The sequence below is a fragment of the Pipistrellus kuhlii genome, unplaced genomic scaffold (genome assembly GCF_014108245.1).
Source record: "Pipistrellus kuhlii isolate mPipKuh1 unplaced genomic scaffold, mPipKuh1.p scaffold_m20_p_20, whole genome shotgun sequence".
NCBI lineage: Eukaryota > Metazoa > Chordata > Mammalia > Chiroptera > Vespertilionidae > Pipistrellus > Pipistrellus kuhlii.
Genome location: NW_023425516.1, coordinates 6798697 through 6807040, shown reverse-complemented (window position 1 = coordinate 6807040; position 8344 = coordinate 6798697).

Genomic DNA, 8344 nt, shown 5'->3' with positions numbered 1-8344 from the left:
TGCCCTCTGCCTAGCCCTGCTCTTTGGCCACTGCCACACAGGCTTTCCTTGCTCAGAGTTCATAGCTCCTAATACCATGTCTACATTTTGATGTAACACCACTCTGCATGGCATAGAATCCCATATCCCCAGGCCATTAAAGAGGTCAGATGGTACAACCCAGAAGGACTTACACTGAACAGGCAACTTTGACTCATGGAGAGCAGGGCATGGGTGCCACAGAGAAAATAAATCCCCTTATTTTCTCCTTTCCATATCCTATTTTAACACATAGGTTTTCCATGTGCAACATGTGGAGAAGACATACATGTGTCTTGAGCAGCAGCACCTTCTAAGGGACCCCTGTCACTTCTTCCCTGCTGGGCTCACTGAGAAGCAGGAGCCAGAATGGTAAAGCATCATGTTATTTTGTGCTTTGAGTCTCTTATTGTCACATTCACTTTTCCCTCATCTTTGCTCTCCTGGGTCTGCAGCACCCAAATAAGGCATCGGCTGTCTGTTTCCCTAGGCATCCTCACTAAGGGATGAGCCTTCGTCTGTATTCATGCATTGTAATGTTTCTCCTCTCCCGACAAATCTTACCCTTATTTCTCTTGGAAGGTAACCCTCCCTGAACAGTGAAATTCATATCCTATTTGCCCACTTTACGCTCATGTTTTTGTCTTGCAATTATTTCCACCATCTCCTGCATTACCTTTCTCATTCTCTACTGGATCATTCCCATCAGACCACACACATGCTAATATCCTCCCACATACACACGAAAGTATTCAGGGCCCACTGTGTAATGAAGAATAGTATCCCTATCTTATGATTCTTTTTATTTATTTATTTATTTATTTATTTTTAAAAATATATTTTATTGATTTTGTACAGAGAGGAAGGGAGAGAGATAGTTAGAAACATCGATGAGAGAGAGAGAGTCATCGATCAGCTGCCTCTTGCACACCCCCTACTGGGAATATGCCTGCAACCAAGGTACATGCCCTTGACTGGGATCAAACCCGGAACCCTTCAGTCCCCAAGTCAACACTCTATCCATTGAGCCAAACCGGTCTCGGCTATTTTATGATTCTTAACTATTAAATCAAATATGGACAGTCCTCCCCCACTTTTTTTTTTTTTTTTTCTTCTTTAGGGTAGGGTCACAGGTTACAGGAATAGGAATGGGAATATCTTGTAGGGGACTATTTTCAACCCAACCACAGATGGTGAGGATAGCTATAAACAAGAAAAGTTGTCCCTCTTTCCCCCGCCTCCTAAAAAAAAACAGCTTTAGAGGGAGAAGCAGGAATGATAGATAGCCCATGAGCCAATACCAGGAGAGTTGATTTATATGGACGAATCAACAAGGAGATGAATCGAGTCACAACTGAAATGCGCATTAGAGAGACGGTAGTTTTGAGATGACTTCGTTCCTTGGGGAGTTCTGGGGAGAAAAATGAATACAAAGAAGATGATGCAGCTGCCTCTGATGCTCACAGTTCTCCATAGCTCAATTGATTTTTAGGCAACTGTATTTACTTTGGGACGAAAACAGTACACGATAGCGATGAATGGCTAATGGGATAAATCTGTAAATTTGTTATGTCACACTCCCCTTCTTCAGAAATTCCAGAAGTATCAAGAGCACATGGCTCCTGAGGAATGGGGTCAGGCGGAGATCAATACATTCATTTCCAGTTCACTAAGGTCAACCAAAGGTCAACAAAAGTTTCTCAAAATAAATTGAGGCATTTTCTGCAGAGAGGATGGTTCTTACATTTGAGCAGGTTGAGAAGAAATACCCTGGTCTACAGGGGTCACAGGAAAAGAAGGTGGGGTCGCATGAAGTTCGATAAACTAAAAAAAGTTTATTTGGGTCAAAAAGAAATGATTACAGGTCACCCATGTAAGTTAGAGTCAAATGAAACACTGTTTTCTTTTCAAAATTAAGCTCAAGTTCCCAGAAGATAAAAGAGGTCAGAGAAAAGACATGGATTTTCCATACATGCATCAAAATTTCTTGAGATTTAACATAAATACTAGGTTACCTTTTAAAATAGATTTTCTATTGATTTTAGAGAAAAAGGGAAAGGGAGAGAGAGAGAGAAACATCAATGGTAAGAGAATCATCCATTGGCTGCCTCCTGCACACCCCCTATTGGGGATCAAGCCCACAACTGACATATGTGCCCTGATCAGGAATCGAACTGTGACCTCTGGTTCATGAGTCCACACTCAACCACTGAGCCATACTGGCCAGCCACAAGCTACCTTTTAGACATGAGGATCCAAATAATTGATTCATTTTCTTCTGCACTGGGGCAGAGTGAAGGAAGACCCCACACTTCTAACTCAGGATGCTCTCCGAGTACATCTAGGCCTCCTGTGGTTCTAAGATGAGCAGAGCTCATCTTTCTAATTCAAATCAACCCTGGAAAGTCAAGTATCCTGGGCACTTCTGACCTCAGTGTGAATGTCTGTAACCAGCAGCCTTTGCCTTTCCTGTGGGCCAGTTCTCAGGACTGGAGGACCATCTTGTGATTGAAATGTGTGTGAGGCATTTAGAAGAAAAGTGAAGCAAGTGAAACTTGGAGCCCCCTAAAGGGGGAAATCTAAGGAGACATTAGAACTGTGAGCTTTGGCCAGCCTGAGGAAAGGGAACCTGAGAAGCATTTATTTTCAATCAGGTACCAAACCTATTGGCATTATTAACTCTTCTTGCTTGTAGTTATCATCACCATCTGTATGCCAGCTGAGAAATAGTTGCTTACACTATCTCCTTTTGATGCTCTCAACAGCACTGGGGGTGGGAGGGCTGGCTTAGTTTTTCCAGAAGCGGGGTAAGGAATCCAATCTAGGTTTCTTTGTCATACCTGGCAGTCAAGAACATTCTGGGGATGCTGAGGAGCGGGCTTTGACAACAACAAAGGAGTGTGTGGCCGCAGGTTCCTTTCCTGCACCTCAAAGTCCTACAATCTGGTGGAAGAGGGGTTAAATCATCTCCCCAGCTCTTGCTTCTTCTTCAAGGCAGAATAAAGCCCTCCCATGAGCCCAGCATCAGACCTTGGCACCTCTGCTTTATTGAATTGTCCCTGTTCCTGTTGCCCCCACTAGGCTCCTTGAGAGCAGGAACTTTCTGCTTTGGGGTGCTTACCTGGTACCCAGTGCTGGGCTGGCTAGGAATGAATGGCACAGACAGCAGGTGCCAGCTCGCCTTGTGCAGAGTAAAGGAGTAGCCCCACAGCACGTGGACCTGGGGAGCAGTTAGAGAGCATCTCCTATACTCACTCAGGCCCCCTTCCTGCCAGCGTTCATGGTTTTCATTCCCTCATTCTCAGAGGACCCTGTGGCATAGCTCTGATTCTTTTCTTTTTAAAAATATATTTTATTGATTTTTTACAAAGAGGAAGGGAGAGGGATAGAGAGGAAGAAACATTGATGAGAGAGAAACATCGATCAGTTGCCTCCTGCACACCCCCCACCGGGGATGTTTCTGCAACCAAGGTACATGCCCTTGACCGGAATCCAACATGGGAACTTTCAATCCACAGGCTCACGCTCTATCCACTGAGCCAAACTGGTTTCGGCCATAGCTCTGATTCTTAATTCCACAAAGAAACTGAGGCTCAGGGAGGTAAAAAGCGTCCCCTAAAGCTAGGTGAGCGCAGAGGGCATTAGGGTCTGAGCACAGGTCTTGTGGCTCCAGGTTCAGTGCGCTTCACCCAGTGCCCTCTGAGGACACAGCCCTCTGGAGAGCACCCCAGAAAGCAGGGCCTGTGTGCAAAGCTGGCAGAAATGCCTAGGGAGGCTTTACAAAGCCACAGCTTCTCTGTAAATGTTAAGTGCCAACTGACCAACGCGCTGGGGAGACAGGGTCGTCAGTGGGGTTCCTCAGAGAAGGCCAGGCCTCCTAAAGGAGTGACCCCCCCCCACCAGCCCAGCACCTGGTCTCAGTGGGGTTCCGGTTGGGGAAGAGCTGCTGTGCTCTCTGGGAGGCTGTAACAAAGTTTTTTCCCAGAGGATCAGAGCCAGAGGTGGCTGTGGCTGCGGCTGCGTATTGCTAGCGCCCCCCTGTGCACGAAGAGAGAACTGAGCCTCTTTCTGGGCAGAGGAGGGTGGCACAGCAGCCTGCGTTTCAATTGTGATTTCCCCAAACCAACAATTTGAAGCTACTCCTTCAGTCAGAGCAACAAGTAAGAAGACAGGACTCTGGTCCCTTCTCACTGTCCCCTCCCAGCACCCTGCAGGGTCTCAGGTGCTCCCCTCCCAAGCAGCTGTGGACAGGATGGGTTGGATAATCCACTCCTAGGGGAAGCTTTGGGCTTGGGTTTTCACTGCTTCCTGGGGCTGAGCAGGCAGCCAGGTCTAGGGACAGGGCCTAAGCAGGGCATCAGTGTCTTTGCTTCGGTTTGTTCACTGGGCACCCTTTTCTCTGCATTTCAGTTTCTTCATCCACAGAAGAACTACTGAATTGCCTTGGTGTCCACCCTTCCCAGGCCCTCCCTCAGCTCTGCAGGATGGTATCTCGGCTCACTTCTCCAGCCCCTTGCTCCCCACTCTCTGTTTTTCCTTGGAAATGGTCACCAAGAATTTGGATGATGTCATGGGTCAGGCTGTTTATTTCAATCAGGAAATGAATGAGATGCTTCCTGGGGCTCTTCTGTCTGCCGCCTGAAATCCTCTAGCAGCTGGGCCTTCCCAGGCCTTCACCTGCCTATCTGCTGTTTGAGCAGCGCTTCTGGGCTTCTGGCCCTTTCATTGGACTCAACCAACACGCTTTTATTTAGTGTCTATGCTATGCCAAGGGAAGCTACCCACCCCCCTGCCCCAGTCATAAACTGGATAAGGTACCCACTTTCATTGTCATAACAGTGGCACAGAATTATATATGCTCTACGTGCATCTCTGTAAAATTACCTATATGAGAACAGGAATCGGAGAGAAACAGAAAATGACAAACGTAGACAATAGCTGATTTGGTATGGTGTGGGGGAGGTGGGAGTGGGCAGCTTTTATTGGTAGAATGTTGCCTCTGCAGACATACATGGAGATTTTGACAAGTAGGTCTAGACAGAATGAGCACAGAACACATCGGGCACCGTAAGACGGGGGAGGGAGGGGGAGGGGGAACAGCACAGACTCACTCGCATGCCGGCGCCTAGAGAGTCTTGGTACAGATGGCATTACAATATCAATATTAAAGAAAGAATCGTACACACCCTATGAAACAGGCTATGGGACTTAAAAAGAAAAAAATAGATGCATTCATTCAGTTGGTCACTCATTCACGGCTGAAAATACACAGATAATTAATACACAGTCCATACCCTGGAGACAAACACAGGGAGAACAAACATGAGCGCATCAAGAAATGTTCTCTACCAGGTAAACCCCAATCCAAAAGAAGGGTTTTCTTAATCAGCCATGAATGATACCTTCCCGTCTTCAGAGCTCACTGCGTATAAGCCAACTGTCAGTTATAAGTATCATTACTGTTGTTGATATTATTATTTACTCTGTGTGTGTGTAGGGCTTTCTGGCAGACATGGGAGGGAGAAGAGAAAGTGAGAGCATCCAAGGGAAGAGCACGTTTTAAATGGAAGCCTGGAGGGGAATGATAGCAATTAGGAAACAAAGCCCTAAAATAGCTTGTGGAAAACTTGGGGGAAGGGGGGGATACTTAACATCTGAGTGAATCCTGAAGTTCCTCAATGATGCCGGCAGCCTCCTGCCTCCCTCTGTGCCTGGGGCTGTGCTAAGTAAGATGGCGTGTTTTCTTAGGTGGCCCTCCTTCCTCCTAGGGGCACACTGCACGCTGGTCCTCTGTGGCCTGGAGCTGTGCTGACACTGGGAAGGTTGTTCACAGAAATGTCTTCCCCTCCCACAGACACTCCCGTTTGCTTTATAGAAACAAGGCCAACACTGGAAAAAGGTGGTTCCATGGAGAGCTGGGGACTCAGGCTGCAATCTCTCCTTACCTGCGAGAGACAGGCCTCAACCCTTGACTGCATTCCTGACCCTTGACCCCAAGGGCAAGTTCACAGGAGAGAACCTGATGGACCTAGGGAAAATCTGCTGACCCTCGCCAAAAGGGCTAGCTGCAGCTGGCTGGCTCCATTCTGCCTCATGGGAGGGTCTTAAGGATGAGGGGCTGAGTGGATGTTTTCTGGGGTGCCAGCTGGCTCTACCCTTGGTTTCTATTGGCTGACAAGGGATGTGGATCATCAAAAATAAAAACACCAAAAGCAAACAAACAAACCCAAATTGTACCCCATCACCATCATGACCAACTAAAATTTTTACTCTCTAAAGCAGCGTTTTTCAACCGCTGTTCCGCGGCACACTAGTGTGCCGCGAGATGTTGCCTGGTGTGCCGTAGGTGCAGACAAGACAAGAATTTTATAATTTTTCACTATTTTGTTTACTTAATATTTCATAATAAAGTAATTATAAAATACTTTCTTTGTGTTTATTTGATTCCTATTCAAGAGAATTATTTTATATATAGTCAATATAGGCACAGAGTTAAATTTTTTAACATTTTCTAATGGTGGTGTGCCTCGTGATTTTTTTCATGAAACAAGTGTGCCTTTGCCCAAAAAAGGTTGAAAAAACACTGCTCTAAAGAACTCAAGGTTTAAATTCATCTAAATAAAAGAATTTCTTTTGATCACCAACTACCGCACTGTATATAACATTAAGCATTTCTATGAAAAAAAGTATGTCTTTTAAAAAGCCCATGGTGTCTGTTTTGGTTGTTTATGTGAGTCTTTTAAAGCAAGCTGCCATCTTTAATATATATATATATATATATATATTCATATATTTAGCTCAATGCAAAAGTAAAATTTCTGTAACTAAAATGAATTAGAAAATCTAGTGCAGAATAATTTGACCAAAAAAAAAAAATCAGACTCTTTTTTCATTTAAAGAATACACACACACACACACACACACACACACACACACACACCATCCTCTGCAGGAGAAAGTACAGCAGAGAAGGCTCTGTATATTTCTATTCATTTCATTTTTTGAACAATTATATCTTCCCATTAACATCAAACATGGGGAAATGGATTCAGGACAGTCTGAGGCCACGAGGGGTTAAACACCTTTTTCTTCCTCACCAATGTGCTCTGGGGATGCGAGAACCCAGGTCAATAGACAGATATATTGACTTGTTATTATTTAAAGTTGTTTAACCAGGTAGAGATAAACGAAAGCTTTCAGCAGCTGAACTATCACACAAATCACAATTAAGGTGGCATATGTGTTTGCAAGACGTAAAATCAATTCCCGCGAAGATAATGTTTTAGTCTCTATTTGAACTTGAAAACAGAAGTAAATTTTCAGCAGCGGCAGCAGCAGCTGGGCTTGTTCCATCCAGGAGGCTCTCTATTAACTGTACAAGAAGGCCCTTTATTACCCCTCCTAATGGTTTTCCTCTATGGTTTTGTCTTCATCAAAAAAGCCAAATTGATTGCTGCGGTGCTGTTTACTGATGTGGCTTTGAGGACAGAAGCAGCTGGGCGCTTACCCAGCCCAGTTATTTGGACCTCTCTCTCCCTTTGGTAAGTGCTGTTTATAGTTTATGAGGAGAGAACAATGGACCCCTTGAGGCTACTGGTTGCACTGGGCCTGGGAGGGAGGGGGATTGGCTTCTCTCTCAGCTTCACTCCCTCAGGTAGTCTTCCCTGAGCTTCCCTGGTTGGGAAAGCCTGTGGGTAGAAATGGGAGGCATGTTAACCTAGTCATCTCTTTGATTTAATCACCCTCCAAACTTACTGCCAATGGGATGTCACCTCACCTCACCTAAGGACTGTGCCTCACCATTTACCATTTTAAACATATAATCATGAGCGTGGTCCTTCTAATTCCAACCTATACTCCCAGGTGGCCAGGACCACATTTAATGCCACTAGACTCCTAAAATTTGACTCAGTATGCTGCTGGCACATAGTAGGTGCTCTTACAAAGAGGGCCATGGATGTTGGGAATCCCCTAGTGTGAAGGCCTGGATCTAATTCACCTCCTTATCACATTGCCCTCTGCAGTCTTCATTCATGATGGTTCATGGGAAATGGGGCCAATTTAATGCTTTCCTCCTGCCAAGTCCTCCCTGTCCTCTGAGAAAGATATGAAGGTGGACAGAGATTGACCTTTGAAGGTCACAAAGAAAAACTATTTGAGGGCATATTATAAAAGTTTGACTTTCCTGGAGCAGAAGGTGGGGTACAGGGTCATGATGGTTCTGGAATCAAGACAGAAGCAGATTTGCAAGGAAAAATGACCAGCCAAGGTCTAGCAGCCAGGGAGACTGGACACCAGCTCCATCTGGGTGCTAACTAGCTAGGTG